Source organism: Pinus tabuliformis, chromosome Q (genome assembly GCF_031772625.1).
Source record: "Pinus tabuliformis cultivar Carrire ecotype Pingquan chromosome Q, CPIR1, whole genome shotgun sequence".
Classification (NCBI taxonomy): domain Eukaryota; kingdom Viridiplantae; phylum Streptophyta; class Pinopsida; order Pinales; family Pinaceae; genus Pinus; species Pinus tabuliformis.
In genome coordinates this window covers 923,746,374-923,769,042 of record NC_142296.1, presented here as the reverse complement: position 1 = coordinate 923,769,042, position 22,669 = coordinate 923,746,374, and the positions used below count along the sequence as shown (strand labels likewise).

The 22,669-nt window shown below is 32.7% G+C and overlaps 1 long non-coding RNA gene across 5 annotated transcripts; it reads left to right on the top strand.

Moving 5' to 3' along the window:
* The first annotated feature begins 4,484 nt into the window (after window positions 1–4,484).
* On the top strand, window positions 4,485–9,197 carry LOC149222482 (uncharacterized). 5 transcript variants are annotated; one of them, XR_016249435.1, is made up of 4 exons: window positions 4,501–4,897; window positions 5,007–5,610; window positions 8,970–9,017; window positions 9,099–9,197. It is a non-coding gene; the product is annotated as an uncharacterized LOC149222482 (long non-coding RNA). The 5 variants fall into 5 exon arrangements; XR_016249434.1 differs by having other exon boundaries at window positions 4,502–4,897; window positions 5,018–5,610; window positions 9,103–9,197; XR_016249432.1 differs by having other exon boundaries at window positions 4,502–4,897; window positions 5,018–5,610.
* Window positions 9,198–22,669: the final 13,472 nt, after the last annotated feature.

The window sequence follows — 22,669 nt, the reverse complement described above, 5'->3', positions numbered from 1 at the left end:
GGCGAGCTCCGGGGAAGGTGGGGGAGGTTGGCGACCATCCATGGCCTGTATCCGGTAAGATTTTAATCCTACCAGCAATTTGTCTGTGTTTTTCAACACAAGCAACTCTATTTGGATATTTTGTAAACTTTCTAAGGAATTTTTTGGCATTTTTTTGAGGATTTAGGGTTTTTGGATATTTTGATGCTGTTTGTTGTTGAAGGTTTAGGGTTTTTGTGGAAATTTCGTTGTTTTCTCTGTTATTTTTGTTGTTTTCGCTGTTATTTTTGTCGTCCCATGCTATCCTCGGTCGTCCCGTGCCATCCTCAGCGGAGGGCTTCACCCCACAGCCGCCCCCAAGCAGAAAGACAAAGGGAAAATGGAACATTGCAACAATGACCCCAAACAAACCCTTGAAACTCTCTGTCGCTGCTCTCAATTGACTTACATAACTTGTCTTCACCTCGTCTGTGAAAGCTTTTGTCAGGAACTTCACTCTTTGTATTTGAAATGAAGCCTCGAAACCCTCTGTCATCCTCTAAGTAACATCATCTAAAGGTTGACCTATCAGTACTAACCTAAGAAATACATGTATAGATATGATAAAGTACCTGTATCACAGGTTGGTTATCTCCCTAATAGACTGGATTCAGTTTTAATATAGATATAACATATGTAATTATACAGAGATTTTTTCTAGCTCACTCATAGATAAGGGTGAACTGAAACCATGCTCAAATATTAATTGAGCTTTTTAGTGTATAGAGCTTACTAGTGATAAGATGAATGAGATCCATTGAATATGATACATACCTTTGTTCAATGTATTATGTTATATAGCTTATACAACTTAGCTTCATACTAGATCACATATTGAGTAAGATACACGAGTTTCATCAATTCCAGTACTTTGACCGTAATCATACTAGTATACCTGTTCTAACTTATAAGTAATCTGTATAGGTATATCCCTAATTAACACTATCATAACATGTAAGAAACACAGACCCTTAGTAATACATGTTCCTTATCACTAGTCGCAAGCTTCATTAGTATCACTAAACAGTTACTCAGCTTAAGCTATGATCAGAGCTTGTATCGTTTCATCATAGTTCATAAGGTAAGCATATCCATATTCAACATACAAAAAACAACACGTCTTAAGCATAAGATGTAATCAGAGCTATGACCAAGTTGGTTGATTAGATGGATACGACTGTATTCAATAGGTTCAATCCCTGTAAGCTAAACAAGCTGTGACTACAGTACTAACACGACATACGTAACCTCTGTGATATGTAAGCTGTAATCACTATTAAGCTGATGATCGAATAAGTGTCGCCATAATAAGCTAGAACACATACATAAACTCTGTATAAAAAAGGTTAACTGTAACTGTATAAAAAAGGTTAACTGTAACCCTATGGAAAGAACTGTAAGAACAACGACTTTCAATGGCTGTTTGTGAAACCATCCAGGTATCCTTCTAGCAGTTATGGCCAGACAGACCATGTAAGAAATCTGATAAATGAAAACAATGAAAACAGAACTGTAAGAAGAATGAGTTGTAATTCATATAACTAACTTGGATATATTGGCCATTGTTTTGTGATGTTGTCTTCAAGTTTGCTGAATAGTTTGAAAGAATAAGATGCAACTTCAACAATGGGTGGACTTCTTTTATAGTTTTGGGGACTTGAATTTCATTGGTGGACATGGATGTACATGGATTGCAATGGCTTCATTTTGAATGTGTGGTATGGATTTAATTTGATGTGATCTAATGGTTGGGAATTGGTTATTTGTTGATCCATGTGCTTTGATCTGTTTTAATGAGAGATAGAGTGAGTTGGGTATCATTTATTGTAGTTATTGGGTCTGGGTGTCATTTATTGAACAAACCGGGTTTAAATGTTATTGGGTTAGGTGTCATTTATTGAACATAGGGTGTTTAGTTGTTGAACAACACAGCAGTTATGGCTGACATACATTCCCTTTTGTTATGTGCAGGTAGGCATATTTATTTGGGATGCAAAGTTGCAGTTCTGATGAGTGGGGGTTGAAGTGACTGCTGTTTTGTACTTCTGGAATAGACCAATTTGGAAGCCTTTATGGCTTTAGCTGTTTTCTACTTGGGTCAATATGTTTTGCAGTATTAAGTAGTAAAATACTATTTATGGACAGTTGTGGGCCCAATCAATGTATGGGTGATTTTTGGACATAAATTAATACTTATTTATACATAATGTTATTTATTTATGTTTAAATTTTGGTTTCAAAAGTATCAATTACTGGTGGTTTGGTGGGACCAGTACTATATCAATTACTGGTCCTGCACAACATTAGGAATCTCTCCCCTAGAGAGTTGTATATTTTGAGGACGCCAATGTGATTGTATCCAAACAGATAATATTTTGGAGATGCACACGACCAGAGCAGATGAGTCCATAAAATACATTGGTCGCGTCATCGTCACTGAGCTATTTCTAAACACCACATTTATTGATGGTGTCTCCTATTGATATATTCCTATAGTTCTAGATTTGTTAGACTCCTGCTCTTTAGTCAAATCCATGAAGGCGGCAAAATCCATCTTTTGCTATTACAACTTGAGGAATTCCAGCTTGTCGGAGAATTGAATTTCGAAGGAAGGATTAAAGCTATGATCACAAGGCTCATGGACATGTAACAAATACAATAGATATAGCAATAATATCCTTAAATGCCCATATACCAGTTTAGGTCATGGGGCGGTATATTTATATATGTAAAGATTTTACAGCTTTGGAGGATACGTTAATATTTTAGTATATTGAAACTTTTGCTAAGGAACTAATAAAACACATGCCAAGTGTTATATATATATATAGAAGGATATGTTAATATTTTATTTTATAAGAACTTTGGCTATGAAATTATAAAAGTTCGAACATATTAATATATAGAGTTACAAAGAGTTACAAAGTGTTTTATATATATATATATATATATATATCTCGATAGAAGGATATGTTAATATTTTATTTTATAAGAACTTTGGTTATGGAATTATAAAAGTGCGAACATATTAATATATAGAGTTACAAAGAGTTACAAAGTTTTTAAGTTTAAATTTTTGGTGCAAATTAATTTTTACTTTTTACTTAATAATTTTTAATAATTAATTTAAAATTTTTATTCCAAAAAATTATCAAAAAATAAACTTTCACACTCACATCAAAATAAATCATCTATTTAATTTTTATTTTTATTAAATAAAGTCTGTTTGGGATAGCTTAATTGGCAATGGCCGTGGAAATGAAGTCTCACTGCACTCGAAGTCTTGGATTCAAATCTTGTGCTATCCCCTCGATCGTGGTGAGAAGTTGGACATGATGAAGATGTAGTCCTACAAAAAAAATTAAATAAAAATTTTCAAAATAAACACACGCATCTAAATAAATATTAGTAAAACTTCTCCAAAATGGTTTTTAAAAAATAGTTTTTCATGCTTTGTCAAAGGTTTCATGATTTTGGCCATAAACATGTTTCCATAAACAGTGATAATTTTTCACACATCGTCAAATGTTTCATGATTTTGACCATAAATATGTTTTCATAAACTGTTAACTAACCATTAATAACTTATTGTTTATTATAGAACAATAGGCAGCCCAAAATTTATTATTTGTACTGTTATGTAGAGATATTGCATTGAGTTTGTAGTCAAACTTATATTAATTTAAAGTTGACTGAAAAAATTTGTAATTTTTCTATAATTTTACTTTGAATATTTTACATAGTAACTAATTCTTTTAATATATTAATAGTTTCACTATTTTTTTATTAAGCTGCAGAAAAAAACTACCATATAATACTTATTAGTCCCTGCCTGGGACTATTAGCAATCGATAGAGCGTTGACTGCCTATTAATCTTTTCTTTGACCAAAAATATATATGTACATCAAAATTTTAACCAAAGTTTTAATATTAGAAAATAATATAAAGTATATTATGTATTTTTTTATTGGTCAATAAGCTTTGGAGTCTTATTGCAAGATTCATGTATCCCAATGCATTTTTTTTACAATATCTTTAAGTTTGCATTCATTCAGGTAATTGAAAACTTTGGATAAGTGCACTTTGCCATATCTTAAGTTTGCGTCCATGTAGGTAATTGCAAACTTTGCATATCTTGACTTTGGCTGGCTAGCAGGTAATTCTAAACTTTGGATAAGATATCCAAACTATTTTATATAAATTTAAAAAATTACAAAGTTGGAATATTTAGATAAATAGTTTTACATAACTTAGAAAAAAAACAAACTTGGAATATCTAAATTTTTTGTTGGCCAACATTTCTAAAAAAGTTACAGAATACTACCGTATGTTTTACTTCCACGTTGTTGTTGGCACGGCTTCCACAATGTTTCAAGCTAGCTAGCTGTTTGTTTTATTGCTGGGTTGTTTTTGGCACCTGGCCTGCATTATTGATCCCACTACTTCCACGTTGTTGCTCCCACTACTTCCACGTTGTTGCTGGCACGGCTTCCACAATGTTCCAAGCTAACTAGTTGTTTGTTTTATTGCTGGGTTGTTTTTGGCACCTGGCCTGCATTATTGATCCCACTAAAACTCTATGTCCGAAGCTAGCTAGCTGTCTGTTTTATTGCTGAAGGGCAACCCCTGCACACACCCGGAATACATTAAGCTTTTGAATACATTACGAATACATTACTCAAATATTCGCCGTGTCCTGCATCCTGCAAATGCCAGATGTTTGCATAGCGTCCACGTTGGTCTTGACTTTAATAAAGTGCAGTTTCCCCCACAACTACGGACCTGAACTCCTTTGTCGACCAGCTAGTTTGAGGAGCAGAGGAGCAGAGAGTGTCGAGCAGCAGGATCTGTGAAGGGGGAGCTTTAGCTTTACAACTTGTAAGTTTCATTTTACAATGACTTAATTTTACTTTCCAGGATTACAGCAGTTCCACGATTACAGAAGTTGGTTTTGTTCATGCCATTTCTTAGTTTTGGCTTCGGCCAGTTTTTGTGCAGCTAGTAGACGCAGTTTTGGCTTCGGCCAGTTTTTGTGCAACTAGTAGACGCTTTTACCATGAGCATGAAGGGAAGAATAGCGGTTACCTTATACTAGTTCCTGAGCCCCCTGTTGCCAAAGCGAGCAGTCCCGTGCCATCTATATTCGAGCAGTCCCGTGACTTTCTTTAGGCGAAGGAGTAGATTTCTTTAGGCGAAGGGTAGATTTAGTGCAAAATTCTTATGGATGTTTTAGAAATGAAATATTGGTTGAATGAGGGCAGACGGGGATCAAAGCCAAGCAGCGGAGTCAATTAGCTTGGTTGAGTAGCCAATTATCCAGCCAGCGAGTATCCCAGTTAAGTATCTTCGTGATTATTCACATTGATGAGGCCTAGCTGCTTTGACTTGACTCTCCCCTGTAACCCTTTGCCCTCCTGCCTGCAAATTGCCAGCTAGACCGATCCAAGCTGATCATTGAATGGAGAGGTAGAGAGAGGCCTTGCCTGATGTAGAGACAGAGCCATACGGGCAGTCAGAGCTGTAATACCTTTTCCTATTCCTGAGCTATCATGAGTTTAGAATCTTAGTTAAGCTTTATCCGCTTCAATAAGGTATTACACTAGCCTTACCCTGTGCATCTATAATTTTCATCGTGTAATCCATTTACATTGAAGCATCCTAACTTAGTATTACATTGAATAATAAACAACAACTTCTTCACATGGCTAACCTAAAAAAATAAGATATTTTACACAAAATATTGCACATTTTGGTATGTATGTACAAAGCCTTTAGCATTTTCCATATGTGTTTGTTTTCTGGTTCTTCAATTTTCAAAAATACTGAAGCATTATAAATTATAAATTTAGTCTATATTGGGTCTAGAATCTCGGGTTTGCTCTTAATTTTCCAAAATAATGAAGCATTGTAAATTTTGTATATGTTTATATGCAATAATTTCACCTTTATATGCACAAGAAACACCAATTTTAGCATAATTTCACCTTTATATGCAGAAGAAGCACCAATTTCAGTAGTAGCAGTTTACCGGGGACTGGTTCTTCGATGAATGGCATTGGAACAATGTCAATTGGATATGGGTATCGATCTCGATTAACTGAATTTCCAATTGATGGGATTTCTGTTTGAACTTGATCTCCATCTTGATCCATCGCTACTAATGCTTTTGCAAATACTGAATATAATAATTGCAAATCCTCTGGCATCTTTAGGTAAATAATAAGTAGCGGTCAAGAAGTCGGAAATAAGGTAGAATGCCCGGACTATAACGGGTGGGATATATAGGCCTTTGCCTCTGCCTTTTATGCTCCCACCTATGACTATGCCTTTGCTGATGGTTAAACTGAAATGGGTTGTTGCTTCTTTTACAAAGGCCGAATATACAATTTCACAGGGTCCTATATGTCTGGCCCAAAGAAATTTGTTTCATCCTCCTTAGGTCGTGCTTCACTACCTTGCCTCGACAACAGAGGCTTGACCAACCTGTCCTTACTGTAATCTAAAGGAGGCATGAACAGAGCAGCTAGTTGATCATGTCGAGGCTATGGCTGATGATGCAACAATGGCTATAGCACAAACAATTTTGACTCCTTACAGTGGTCTGCATAGATGGCCACCTGTCTCAAGAATGCTTTGCATGGACGTCAATCAACTATGCTCTGCCTGGATGCCCACCTGTCAATCCTTTAATACAATGGATACATTAGAATGTCAATCTAATTTCATAGAAATCCGTTAAGTAACAAGATGGTGTTACGATATATTATAATCCCAATCTTTTATAGGAATCCGTGAAGTGACAAGATGACGGTGGTTTCTTTTTCAAGAGCGTTCAACAGACCTTTCAAAAAAGTTACAACATTAAAAAAATCGATGCGGACTTGCACTTTCTTTTTCAAGAGCATTCAATAAACCTTTCGAATAAGTTACAAAATTAAAAAATCAATGCTCACTAAAAATCAATAATAACCTCCATGCCCACGTGAGGCTCTCCGATGACACAAAATCCATCTAATTTTATGTCTTTCATTTTGAACATCAAATTCATGTATTTTAGAATGAACAACTAATTCAGTAACTATATCGATCATCTTATTTTCTATCTTTCATTATGAATAACAATTTCAGCCTCTTATATCATGTATTTCAAAATGAATAACAAATTTTGAACAACCAATTCCGTAACCTGAATTTCAGAATGAACAACAAAAGTTTAGTGTCTTATCTCATGTATTTAAGAATGAAAAACTAATTCAGTAACTATATCATGTATTTCAGAAAGTTTAGTGTCAATGAAAAACTAATTAATAACTATATCCTGTATTTCAGAAATTTTAGTGTCTTATATCATGTATTTCAGAATGAAAAACTAATTCAGTAACTATATCTGTATTTCAGAATGAACAATCACAAATATCGTGTCTTTCAGAATTAACAACAAATTCAGTTATTAATGTGGAATGTAAGAGGACATAAACTAAAATGAGAGGAGTCAGCGTTTATTTACCTTGGATTTCTAAATTTCAATTTCTCTTCATTGGCATCATTGGCAGATCTATTTAGGTTTTCTGATTCATGGTTATACCACCACTGTTTTCATGATGGAAGATTAGAGCAAAAAGACATCTCTTTATTAAAAAATTAAAAATTACTACTCTTTACGATTTCAAAAATTAAAAATTACTTCTCTTTACCATTTCAGCACCAGTCTGACAAATACAAATCATTTAAAAAAAATCTGCAAAAACAATATAAAAACAATTTCACTAGACATCCATTTATTAAAAACTAAAAAATTACTTAGGCAGGTATGCCATCTGCAACGTAGATCTTGTTGATGGTGATAGTTAAGGAAGCAAGCCCTAGCCTATGGACCCCGTGCAATGGTACACCCGGAGCGATCGGCAGGACATCCAGCATGCGAAAATTATGCAAGTTTTAAAAACATCTTGATGCTGAATTATATTAAAACCAATTATATTAGTTTTAATACACAATATGATGCATGTGAGTAATAGAATACTCTTACGACCCATGGTATATAACATTTAAGAATTTGTGCAAACTTTAAAACATTTTACGTCATTATATAATATTTGATCACCGTTAAATGTAAATTAGCCTGTTTGTTTATCAAAAACTTTTGCATATTTTTCATAATATTGCGTTAGTGCTACAAGCAGCAAATATAATGGCCACCAGAACGTCAGAGTCTATGTACAACTTGAATGGTTGATATTCCGATGTCAGAAATGGTAGGAGCCATAAGAGAATTTCATAATGAATTACAGCACATTGTAAAGTCCTAATCAAATTTGGTGGATACATTGAATTACAACACAGTGTAAAGTCCCAATCAAATTTGGTGGATACATCTGATTGAATTTACCATGGGCTGGCTTGGTGAAACATGAACCATACCCAGCTGGTCTATATTGATCAAATTTTGTTTGTTTTCCAACAAAATGCTAACTCCTAACCCTTGCTGCTGGAGTATTATATTTACTTTGGATATATTCATCGGATATAAATGTAAATATGGTTGGAAATTGTAATTAATCCAGCATGTAAGAGTCCGTTAAATTTAGAGGGTTAATTAACTGAGTCAAGTTTATTGCGTTCAGAGTTAAGTTATGTGGTGGGAAAATTCAAATTTAGAATGTATTGATTCTGATTATGGACATCCTAAAAGTAGAAGCACAAAGAAAAAAGAAAGCATAGGAATCTACGGCAAGTACTTCTATTGCATTCTAGATTCGTGGCAATATTAATATTTCTGTGGAAGAATTTATGACCCAGTTTCATTTTCTAAGTTGTTGCTGAGGCATAACTAATACATATTATGCACCATGCAGGTAGCAATTAATATTTCTGTGGGAGAATTTATGACCCAGTTTCATTCTCTAAGTTGTTGCTGAGGCATAACTAATACATATTATGCACCATGCAGGTAGCAAGATCTTTCAGGGAACGTACCAAGTTTCTTCGACGAAGGCAGGTTGAAGCTTTGTTGTTCTGTTTAATGTCAGAAAGCATATGATCTCTTAATATGTTCACTAACTTATTATGCACCATGCAGGTAGCAAGATCTTTCAAATCTTTCAGGGAACGTACCAAGTTTCTTCGATGAAGGCAGGTTGAAGCTTTGTTGTTCTGTTTAATGTCAGAAAGCATATGATCTCTTAATATGTTCACTAATTTATCATCTGCCTACTTTAGCTATGTCAGTTAGACAGGTTGCACCAACTGGTCATCTGCCTACTTTAGCTATGTCAGTTAGACAGGTTGCACCAACTGGTGTGGGATCTTCAGAACCGCGCCCTCTTTAATTGAATCCGCATTCTAGTTTCGTGACAATATTAATGGGATTCTAGTTTCGTGACAATATTAATATTCTTGTACATTGCAATAGCGTATTGTTTTAATATATATATTTTGTTCGAAACAATCATCTTCGCATATGATCTCTTAATATGTTCTCTAACTTATCATCTGCCTACTTTAGCTATGTCAGTTAGACAGGTTGCACCAACTGGTGTGGGATCTTCAGAACCGCGCCCTCTTTAATTGAATCCGCATTCTAGTTTCGTGACAATATTAATATTCCTGTACATTGCAATAGCGTATTGTTTTAATATATATATTTTGTTCGAAACAATCATCTTCACTTGAAGTCTACACAGTTTGAAAAAAGGGGTTTTATAACCCAATGAACAATTATACTATGTGTTATCAGTTTTGTATTTAAATGAAATTAATGGTTTAATTATGCTTTTCATTACTACTAGCACCAACAAGAAACTGACTCCTGATAAATATTATACTATGTGTTCTTAGTTTTGTATTATTTAAATGAAATTAATGGTTTAATTATGCTTTTCATTACTACTAGCACCAACAAGAAACTGACTCCTGATAAATATTATACTATGTGTTCTTAGTTTTGTATTATTTAAATGAAATTACTGGTTTAATTATAACTGACTCCTAATAAATATCATTGTTGACAGTAAGTTATTTACCTTCTTCTATACCATTTTCTTGTGTCCACAGTTGTTAGAGTGACTGAGTATTAGTTTTCCCTATGTTTTCTATTACATTCTCTTTTTCACAAAGTTTGCACACATCATTTAGTGATTATTTGCATCACATATGAACTATAGGGTCACGAAATCCATAATATTTTTGGTTTGCACCATATACAGGTTATATCCCTTTTCTCTAACCAGAACTTCAACATATAGATGTCAATATTTTCTTGCTGTTAGCTAACTTGTAATTTCTACTCATAATAACCAGTTCCATACTCCACTGTCTCTATTTGGTTATTGAACTCATCTGAGTCAAAAGGCTGTTGTTAAGCATCTTTATTGGTCAACAAGATCTGAAGTAGTGACATCAGGTCCTGAAATTTATGAGAATTATGTACTCTTGTAGATTCAGAGTCTATTCGTCTGGTTTATGAAGATTCTTTGTCGATAATTCACTTCATCCTTTGATTTCTCTCCTAGCTTTAACAATCCAGTTTTAGGATCTTTTAGTCAGCGAGATTCAATTTCAAATTACCTTGCTTGTTTTCTTCTATACCATCTTTTCCATCACCCACTTGGACTTGGCTCTGATCACCTTTTTTTCGTACAATACAATTCGTCCCACCCCAAGAATGAAATTGTTGTTATCTTGCCAGCCCCACCAACAACTAGCTCACAAAGCCCCAATCCTTGCCAGCCCCACCAACAACTAGCTCACAAAGCCCCAATCAACAATCGGCTCACAAAAAGCAAACACATCACGGATGGGATTTGAACCCAGGTGCAGAGGATAGCATTCATCCTCTCAACCATCCAAGATAAAACACAAATAACTAGCACTGATCATTTATGCTACACAATCAAATCTTTCGCAGGTTTCAATCACTGATTTTGAAGATTACTTTACAGACTTGAAGAATCTGCAATATTCAATTGCAGATCCATTTGTTGTTCTCACTGATTTGAAGCCCTGATCTGCAGATCCAAGACTCCATTCAGCAGGACTACCTTCGAGACACCCCATTTGGAGCTAATCCAGAAGTGAAGTGGATTGAGCCAAAAATAGGGTCACCTTCCCTGAGTAATAACATAATTATTAGAGGGCAAAAAGCAAAGTAAAAAATCGCTTACTTGTACAAAACTTTTTTTTTAATTCAGGCTTTTCTCTAATTGAGTAATAGATGTTTGTATTGTATTGTCCCTGCAGACCCCGATAGGGACTACCGCCACGACAGTGGCTCCTTGTTTTATTAGGAAACTTGTGATTAAGAGTGAGTAGTGAAAAGAAAATATTTATTAAATTACCCCATAGTATCATTGTGATGGCTTCGATATCATGTGTTGTCGAGGAATTAAAGAATCGTGGCTTTTTGAGAGTGATTGCCATTTTCCAATTTGTTTGGAAAATTATTATTTTCTTAACCCTCGGTAATATTTTTTTTTTCCTTTTCTTAAACATTATAAGAAATTCTAATAAAAATTATTATTATTTTTGTTTTAATAAACATTATAAGAAATTCTATTATCCTTAGATTCGTGCTTTTATCTTGTCTTCAAAATCCAGAGAAGGCATGGGTAAATGTATGTGGTTGTTTAATAATTAAAAATAAATGAATCAAATTAATTTCTTTAGCATTTTTAAGTTTGTAGATTAGATTAGATTATATTTAGTAGTTGATTTTTTTAAAACTAAAATGGAGAAGACTAAATATTTTATAGTGTTGGTTTTTTTTTTTTTTCTTATCACTATAATTTATCACTATAATTTAATCAAGTAATTTTTTTTCTGAAATTTGTAATTTTAAATGGATGAAATTGTTGTTTTTAATGTAAAAATGGACTCGTCACCCTTAATATCCATAGTGCAATTATGTTATGTAATGTTGATAATTGATATTTGCAATTCCATCAATTCAAAACGGTTCTTATCAAATTTTAGGTCAATCTCTCTTTCCCTTCCTATTATTTTCAACCCACCAAAAATACAGTTTAAATCAAGATAAAGAATCAATCGTAATAGTTTTTAACATTTATTATAGAAATAAAGAGAAGTTATACCTCTTCATCCACTTATGTGGATAAAAAAATATATACAATACAAAAAACATTTAATTACATGAATAGGCATTCTTTTATGTGGTTTTTCCTCATGACATTATTGAAGATTCATCGTCGTCCTCAACAAGGTGTCTCTTTTTATCTTTATCCACGTGATGCACAAAAATTGAGAAACTTCACCTTCTTACTTTGGCAACGTCGGTTACCCCGCTGATGTGTGTCTTTAATTTACATATTTTGAAAATCAAACTTCTCAACTGACCTAGTTAAACCTGTTCACCAAGACACCTAAACTATATAAAACAATATTTCATGATTTGGAAAAATCCTGCAAATTTACAAATTTCAACCTATGTTTTTTTTCGTACTTCCATTCCTTAATCCTGAAGTTAAGAGTTTCATAACAGTGCTTTGCACAGGGTATTGGATAGTAGTTGAAACATTGGAGCTATGGTTCAAAAGTTAGAACCATGGAAACATCTTTGTTGTGGATGTGATAGGGCCTAATAAATAGAGTAACTACCCATCATGAACAAGTACATAGCTAATGGTAGAGCCCACTGCTAGAACTAGTCCCTGTTTCACGCCTAGGGAAGCCCGAGCCAAATGGTGTTGGAGCTAGCATCAAGAATCCACAAGTTTAGAGGGAACTATTATGGGTGTCATCATGAAAAGGCATAGCTTATTGTTAGAGAAACCTATTGGTTGGGTGTAGGTGCAGGGTTCAAATCCTAGCCCGTCTAGTTTCCAACATCACTATTATTCCAAAACACTTTGAGACATATGGTGTATATGACTTTTCAAGTTAAAAGACTATTTACCTATAGAGGGTTCACCAAGTAATAAATCCTTATTCACTATGTCTTAGGGAGAATAAAATAGAACCCAAAACATGCATGGGTTTGAGTGAGCTTATGAGTTTAAAAAAAAAAAATAAAAATAAAATAAAAATCAACACTTAGAAGTGAGCAAAATGGCCTCCATCTAACCCTCCAAATAGTCTTATGTGTCATCTCTACTACCATATTTCCTCTGCAACATGTTTTTATTAATATCTAATTTCATTCAAGCAATTTTCCATTTGGAAACCTTGTATATACCTACTGGCTTAAAGGGCCCCATGAATAGGCGGTGGTGTGGAGCTCCCAAGTAACTGAATGCATGGCTCATAAGCATAGAGTCGAATTTGGAAAATCTCGAAGCTTTCATAGATACAAAATAACATGGTTAAAGTTTAGGAACATACTTGGTCTAGAAACTTATTTTATTTTCTTCTAGTTTGAAAAGGATTGAAAGGATAACCATCCCACCATTTTTTCTACTCTTATTCATTATCTGCATCTCCAATGGGTATCTGCATTCAAAGAGAATGAATCAAAGTCTTGTTGTTTATATCCCTTGTTCTCCACAAAGCAGAGAGTAAAATCCCCACAAGTTCTTAAATAAGACAAATTGTCCATAAAAAATTACATTGGTTCTTACATTTTTCCATTGATGGTATGCTCAAGAGTATGAAACTGAGTCTCATGAATTTCATAGAGAATACCATCAATATATAGAAAGCCACCCTTCCACTTCAACTGCAAGAATCACAACAACATGAACCCAAACCTCACAAAGGCCCAAGCAACATGTGAGGTTGATCAACAATTTTATACTATTCTTGATAAAGTTCCCATTAATTACAATTGTAATTGGTGTCAAATGATGCATTGTTTGCATAGTACCCATTTGTCTGCACTTAGAAATATTAACGGAGAGGATTTTTATGGGTGACTATTAGCTCTTGTGTTGCTGCACAAGAACCATTCTTGCAATAATTTGCCCCGTTCATTCGGACCAACATCACTTCCACATTCATAATACCATTCTGGTTCTGAACACCCATCATTAAAATAAATGAATGTATGTTTTCAATGAGACCTACCTCAACTATAAGACTTCCTTAAGATCAAAACTGAAAGTAAATTTAAAAACCAACTTAATCAAATATCATAACGTAATTCAAATTAAAAACACATCTGAGTTAGAATTTATTAATATATTTGATAAAAAGTGTTGATTTCTAGGGTATCGATTTTGTGGTTGAATGGTCTAGTTAGGAAAATTTCTAGTTCAAAAAAATGACAAGATGCCAAAACAAAATAAAAATTGATAAACACTATTGTCTAATCTCCCTTTTGATAGCCTTTATTTCAATATTGGACAACTTCAATAGCGAGCCTTTGGCAATTGAAATCTTTTCTCTGCAAGAGATGTGATGAATTAGGGATTGAATCAAATTTGAAGCATAGTATGGAAAGATTTGGTAACCCAACAGAGAACCAAATTGCATTACCCGCTGGGAGGTGGCACTAAAAATGGTGATTAAACTCACACTCGGTATGAAGAAGAGGAGAAGTCTCATTGCAAATTTTGGCATGGATCTTCTTATCTTAGATTGGTTTCATTCTCACAGACACACAACACACAGAAGAAGGTTGTTATGACATTTGACAACAAAGCAAAGAGAGTGTGCATGGTTGCGATGTGATCTTGTCCACGTGCAAGGAAAGAGAGGGTTTATTGTTTTCTAGGTGTCAACTCAAAGAATGGAATGTGTCACCATAACCATTGGAGCTTTGTGATACCAACTATTCTGATATTAAGGCGCAAAAACAAAATCATTAAAACTTATCATTCATATACAAAGTATTTAATACATTAAAGGCCTCTCAACGTATTTAATTTTAATGATTATAATAAAAATATATTTAAATAAATAACTGAAATTCAATTTTAAATTTATTTATTTAATATAATTAAAATAAAATATATTTATTAAAACAATTTCATTTTGATTCTAATATTTTAAAATTATTTAAATAATTTAATATTAATTTTAAATATTTTAAAATATAAACTAAAATTTTATGAAGAAAATTGAGAATGGAGTAAATTGCATCAATAATATTTTCCCGAACAATATTCTCTCACACATATTTATATAATATTTAATTTTAAAATATTTATGATTGATACTCCTAAATTTATTAAATTTGAAATGATTTTAATGAGAGTTTTTCAGTGTTTGAGTAAGTTAATTTGTAAAATATTTAAATTCTAAAGAGTTGTTCTTTCACGTCTCAAATTTGAATAAAAATGTTAGATATATTAAAATACATAAAATAATAAATATAATTAAAAAAATTGTTATTTTATGTAAATGATGTGATATTAGGGACGAGGATATTGTATAATATATAAAATTCTTTAAAAGTTTTCACATCCATATCTACATTCGTGCCTATATCCTTGTTTTCCACAACACTCCTTTGTCACTCTACATTCATCTACACTTCTATTAATATACCCTTACACCCTTTGGTGCAAATGCTAATTAATATTATCTTACATGCAAACAATGACAAATAATATGCTCTTTATAACTCTTTTACACAATGATTAACAATTTTTTCCTCTCCTCATTTTACTAATTTGCATGTCCATCTTTAATGAAACATTCATTACATTAATTTCACTAATTTGCATGTCCATCTTTAATGAAGATTCATTACATTATTTTATATGATTTTTTTAAGTAGTTTAAAGTGATATTTTTTATGGTTTTTTTAAGTAGTTTAAAGTGATATTTTTGTGTGTACAACTTGTTATATTGCATTGTTTTATTATGGAACAATGAAGTAATTTTCATCTTACATTTTCAATATTTTTCAAGCTTAACAACTTGATGTTTATTTTTTCTATTAAGTTATATTATTCAATTTATACACCTCAACCATATTTAAATCCATAAACATATGTTTTAAAATAGTTATTTATTAATCCATTAAGATATATTTTAAATCATTTTGGGATACCTTTTAAAGTTAGTAAAGAACTAGATAGGTGGTGTTGTTGTTTTTCTTCCTTTTTTTAGGTTAGGTAGGTGAGACTCTTCATGGGGTGTTTGACCTGATGATTGATCACAACACTGCACCCATTCATCACCAATTTTAGGCCTCGCGGGTTATAAATTTTTTTATAGTTATTTTAATTTTAAAATTTTATTTTTAATATTAAAAAAAAATATTATACCATTTAAGAAATATATTAATTTAAAAATTATTTTAAAATAAATTTAATTATATTTTTTTCAAAATTATTTTAAATTTACATATTTAATATTTTTATTTTAAAGTTGAAAATTTTATTAATAACGCTTAGTCTAACGAATGGATGATGTGATATTTTTCTAGGCATTTTTTTTATCAATTTGGCCCAAAATTAAGTAGAGATTTTTAAGAATCACTTTGGGTTGTTTAATTTAAAAAAGCTTGAGTGCTTTAAGGGTTTTTTAAGGGTGTTGGATCCATTTATACATTCAAATTGCAATTTAAACAATAAAAAATCACAATCTTACTCAAAATTGTATTGTCCATTTCATTTATTAATTAGAATGTAGCTATTAATAATTTAAACTTAATTTAAATATTTATAAAACTAAATCATAAACATGATATTTAATATTTATGTAACTGAATATTATGATTTTAATCCCAAGTATATACATTAATTAAATTTCTCACTTTATTGATATTATTAATTTTTTTAAACTCTTGCAAAATCTTGGAATACAATAACATTTACTCATTATGAATTATGAATTATTTTAATCAATGTAAGTGTGCATCCATCAAGCACTTGAAGGGATCAAATCTCTTGAGGTGCAAATTTCTTCTATAGTGTAAAACTTGAAAAATGGTTTGCACCTAAAAATATTTGATCCTATAGACTCCTGATATATCGTAGGTTAAGATGAATCTATGATATTGACACATGCACACACAATGTCTCAACTCCATGAGTATAGAAGGAATTACACAATTTTTCATTTTGAAAACACATAAATAAAATGTTTTTGTTTAAGTAATACAATTCTACCAAAATGTAGAATAGTTAGACCACATGAAAGGTTTTAGCTATTAAAAAATAAATTATATGCATAGTTGACATTGAAATATTGTATTCAACATTGATATTGAAATATTTTATTTTACATGGGCATTAAAATAAAATATATTAGTGACCTAATGTCGAGATTAACATGATTTTGGTTATTAATATATTTTTAATACAAGTCATGAAATATATTTTTTTTATTCGTGCATATTGAAATATTTCATTTATATATCAAATTGTTTATTATTATTATTATTATTATTATTATTTTTTAAATTTCACATATCAAAATTAAAGATTGAATAAATTTTACATATTTTTATTATTATAAAGTGATTGAATTATCTCTCTCTATATATAATTGATTTAAAATTATTTTATTTAAAGTCCACATTAAAATTATATATATATATATATGAAATTGATATTAAAATATATTAATTAATATTGATATTAAAATGTTATATTTAAGGCCTACATTAAAATATTTTTAAAAAGTACAAGAATTACACATCTTCCTTGTAATGTCCCAAATGAAATAAATTTGAACAAACTCAACTTTTTAACTCAGAAAAACTCCAAATAAAAATTTCATTCACAAACAAAAGATTGCCATGTAAAACCCAAACAACAAACCCATAAATTGCACAAAAATCTCATTAAAAATATCACAACATGAGGAACAATGATAAATGCGGCAACAATAACAAAATCCAACTTTATTACATATAGAGAAATATGTGTCAATACAATAGTTGTAAACAAGCCTCTAACCGGAAATAAGAAATCAATCACTACACTTGTGGATTCTAAATGAATCCACCAAGAGGAGAGATGGCTTTTCACCCAACTCTCACTAAATCACCCGAGGGTTTCCGTCCCGGGATACTAATGAAGTAGAGAACCAGGTTCTCAAACCTCTCCACAAAAACAATACACAAATCCCAGATGTCTCCAAAAGTCCTCCTCCTCCTCTTTTATAGATTTGATGGATAGATCTCCAAGCCTCTAGAAGCATCGTATTCTATTATTTTATTATTATTCTAGAAGCTCCTCCATTGACTTTATCTTAAGTGACCTTTTAATTTTATTTTATTTCACTTAAGTTACTTTTGGCCCATTTTCTCCAATTAATTATTTTTCCTTAATTAAATGACTAATTAAAGCCATTTTTAACTAAGGAAAATGGTAAATCACCCACCACACTCTCTTTGGCCACTGGAAGTCACTTCTCAGCATCCCATCCTATAGATCTTCTTGTTTCGGTTCCAACGAGCTATTACACTGAGGTGTTCCATCAATTAATCTCCCTGGAATGCAACCTCGATCATAATTAATTAAGTTATGCCCAATAATAACCCTGTTTTACGGGAATTATCAGAAAGTCACACAACCAAAAACAAGATGTACGAAACTGCTCATGATGATGAATATGTTGGAAACCATAAGTAATTCCAACTACCTGTCTGCAATATTCAACAAACTATTTAATGTTGTATCAGCTGCTGTTCTAGAAGTGCTGTATCAGCCGCTGTTCTAGAAGTCGGCGGAATTGACAATGAGGGAGGCTTCTCATGGAAGCCACCGACTAAACCCTGCTCCAGAAACTTCTCCTGCATGTATATATATCTGATCAATGAAAGCAAGTTCTCAGGTTCTTGTGTTCAATATGTCTGAGTGTGTTGGTGTGTTGTGTGCCTCTGATCATTTACATGGTATCAGAGCTGTGAGGTCGAGAAGTTGTGTGTCGCTGTGTTGCAGAGGCGCTGTGTGTCGCTGTGTAGTTGAGCGCTGTGTGAGGAGTGCGTTGCTGTGCTGCAGAGGAGCTGTGTGGTCAAGAGCTGTGTGAAGCTCGGTGCAGTATATAAGGAGGTGAAATATCGCTTTAAAGTGAGGTGTGAACTGTGGGTTGCTGCGGTGAGCGTGGAGAAGCTTGCGAAGCACGCCGTTTCGGAGGGAATCAAGTCCAGCGGATTTGAAACTTTTGCTTTGTGAGAAGTCTGGTCAATTAATGGATAGTAAGACAGATGTTAACCACTTCTTAGTGTTTGGTTTGATTTTCTGAAAAAGATATGTTGAGTAAGCTGTGTTGTTTTAAGTTATGCGCTTTTTGATATGGTGTGGAGTAAAAGTTATGTTTGTTTCTGATGCGCTTTTTGATATGGAGTAAAAGTCATGTGCATTAGAGTAAAAGTCGTGAAGCTTGTTCCTGCTCAAGCCTGGCCAAGTATGGAGTAAAAGTCATGTGCGTTGGTGTTGAATTTTCTCAAAATGCAATAAAATAAATGAGGGTCGATTGAAATAATGGAAAGAATTTAATATATTTACACACGGTCATTAAAGTTGTAAAAGAACCTTACGTCAAAATTATTTTGGAGACTTTTGAGTGTATTTTTGTTTTAATTGGGTTTATTAAAAAAAAAAGGAAAAAAAGAAGATTTTTATGGTGCATGAGTGGTGTAAAAGATTTTGAGATATAGTGAAAAATTGGTGCATTTGGATTTGGTGGTATTTTGGTGATTGGATAAAGTTTTTTTTCATGGCAAATTTATTGCTTGATAATTATATGAATGAATCCACCAAGCTTGATGGCGAAAATTATGTAAACTGGAAATTCAAGCTAATGACTATTTTAGAAGGTAATAATTTGTGGTCCATTGTAAGTGGGGATGAGCCCAAACCCACTGTTGCAGGTTCTATCCCAGATTGGGAGAGAAGGGAGACAAAAGCAAAGGTGCTGCTGCGTATGTCCGTAAAGGACAACATTATTCCTCATATCAGAGACTGCAAGACATCAAAAGAAACATGGGATACATTGAAGGGTTTGTATGAAACAACAAATACAAACCGGATCTTGTTTTTGAAGACTAAGCTTTTATCTTTAAAAATGGAAGCAAATGAAAGTATAAGCAATTTCATATCTCGTGTCAAAGATTTAAGTGATAAGTTAGGAGATATTGGTGAAAAGGTGTCTAATACTGACTTAGTCACCATCGTATTAAATGGCTTAGTGCAAGATTATCAAATTTTTGTTTCAAGTCTTGCAGCTAGAGAAAAACCCCCTTCATTTGATGAATTGACAGGAATTCTTCTACAAGAGGAGGAGAGGATGAAGAATTTTTTGGGCTCTAGCAGTTCAGATTTGGCATTAGTGGCCAAGGGCAAATATCCATACAGAGGCAAACCATGGGACAAGAACAAAGGAGGCAAGTTTCAAGCAAAGCAAAAAGGTATGATACAGTCTAAATTTCCAAAGAAAAATGATGAGTGTTATTATTGTGGCAAACCTGGGCATCATTCTAAAGATTGCTATAAAAGGAAATATAATGAGTCTAGGCAGAGAAACAGAAGGCATAATGGAAATTTTGTGGACAAAGATATCAATGATGGATTTAAAAATCTTAAATTGTTTGTTTCTGATGCTGCATTGTCTGTGGAAAATGATGATAAGAATGCTTGGTTCATTGATTCTGGTGCATCACTCCATATGTCTTGTAATAAAGAGTGGTTTGATGAATATCATGAAAATATTGATGGAACATATGTTTGCCTAGGAGATAACAGATCACTTAAAGTTCAAGGTTATGGAGTAATAGGTGTGAATTTGCCTAATGGACAAGAGAAACAGATTCATAATGTGATGTATGTCCCTGATATTAAAAAGAATTTAATTTCTGTTTCTACTATTACTGACCAAGATTTGAAGGTGGAATTTGTTAAATCACAGTGTGTAGTGAAAGACATTCAAGATAAATACAAGGTTATTGCCACAGGAACCAGAGTTGGAGGTTTGTATAAGTTGGATGTGACCAGGAAAAGTCATCAAGCATTAGCATCTACAGCAATATCAACAGAAGATTTATGGCATCAAAGGTATGGACATCTAAATCACAAAGATTTAATGCTACTGCAAAAGAACACTATGGTTGAAGGTCTTCCTGTCTTGAAAAATGATCATGTTGAATGTGAGGCATGTGTACTTGGCAAGCAACATAGGGAGGAATTTCCTATACATAAAGAAAAAAGGTAAAGGGAAATACTTGAATTAATTCATACTGATGTATGTGGACCTATGCAAACTAGATATATTGGTGGAGCATGGTATTTTCTTATTTTTGTGGATGATAGATCTAGATATACATGGGTTTATTTCATAAGAAAGAAGAGTGATGTTTTTGAGTATTTTAAAGAATTTAAGAATATGGTAGAAAAACAAACTGGTAATTATATCAAAATCTTGAGATCTGATCAAGGGGGAGAATTCAAATCAAGAGAATTTAATCAATATTGTAAAAGCAATGGGATTCAGCAACAATTTACAGTGCCACATACACCTCAGCAAAATGGAGTTGCTGAGAGGAAAAACAGAACACTAGTTGAATGTGCACGTAGTATGCTTCAAGGTAAAAATATCTCTAATGTTTTTTGGGCTGAAGCCATTAATACTGCTGTTTATTTGAAAAATAGGAGTCCAACCAAAAGTTTAGAGCTTAAAACACCTTTTGAAGCATTTTATGGGTACAAACCAAAAGTGAGTCATTTAAGAGTTTTTGGTTGCAAGGCATATGCTCATATTCCAAAAGATGAAAGAAGAAAACTTGATGCAAAGGCAATTAAGTGCATATTTATTGGCTATTGTGATAATCAGAAAGCATATAAGTTGTTTGATCCCAGTACTCATAGACTGCTTGCAAGTAGGGATGTGGTGTTTCATGAGAATGCAAATGAAGGTGATAAAATAAATAATAGTGTATGGCATAATATTGATGATTATGTCAAATTAGACACAAGTGTTGAACAAGAACAGGAACAAGCACAGGAACAGGTACAAGATCAAGAACAAGTAGCATCAAGCAGTCATGACACTCCAAAGAGAGGAGAGGAGACTCTGCAAAGCCAAAAGAAAGATGAAAGCAGTAAAACTCCAAGAAGGTCATCACGTCAAAGTCAGGTACCTGTAAAGTATAAAGATTATGCATTAATGTCTCAGGTTATGAATGTTGTAGAACCTTCAAGCTATGATGAAGCTAAAGAATATGAAGAATGGAGAAATGCAATGAATGAAGAATATAACTCTATAATGAAGAATGACACATGGGAATTAACAGAATTGCCTAAAAACAAAGTTCCCGTAGGATGCAAATGGCTTTATAAATTTAAATTTAATGCTGATGGAAGTATTGATAAACATAAAGCTAGATTGGTTGCCAAAGGATATTCACAAAAGGAGGGAATTGATTATGAAGATACTTTTGCACCTGTAGCTAAGATGAACACAATTAGAATTATGATTGCATTAGCTACAAAATATAATTGGAAAATGCACCAATTAGATGTCAAATCTGCATTTTTGAATGGTGAGTTAAAAGAAGAAGTTTATTTAGTTCAACCTGAAGGGTTTGTAAAACAGGGACAGGAGCATCTGGTTTGCAAGTTAAAGAAAGATTTATATGGCTTGAAACAAGCACCAAGATCATGGTATGTGAAAATTGATTCTTTCTTTTATGAGAAAGGTTTTATAAGAAGCAAGAATGATCCTAATTTATACATCAAGGAAGATGAAGACAAGAATGTTGCTTTAATATCTGTATATGTTGATGATCTAATCATAACAGGAAAT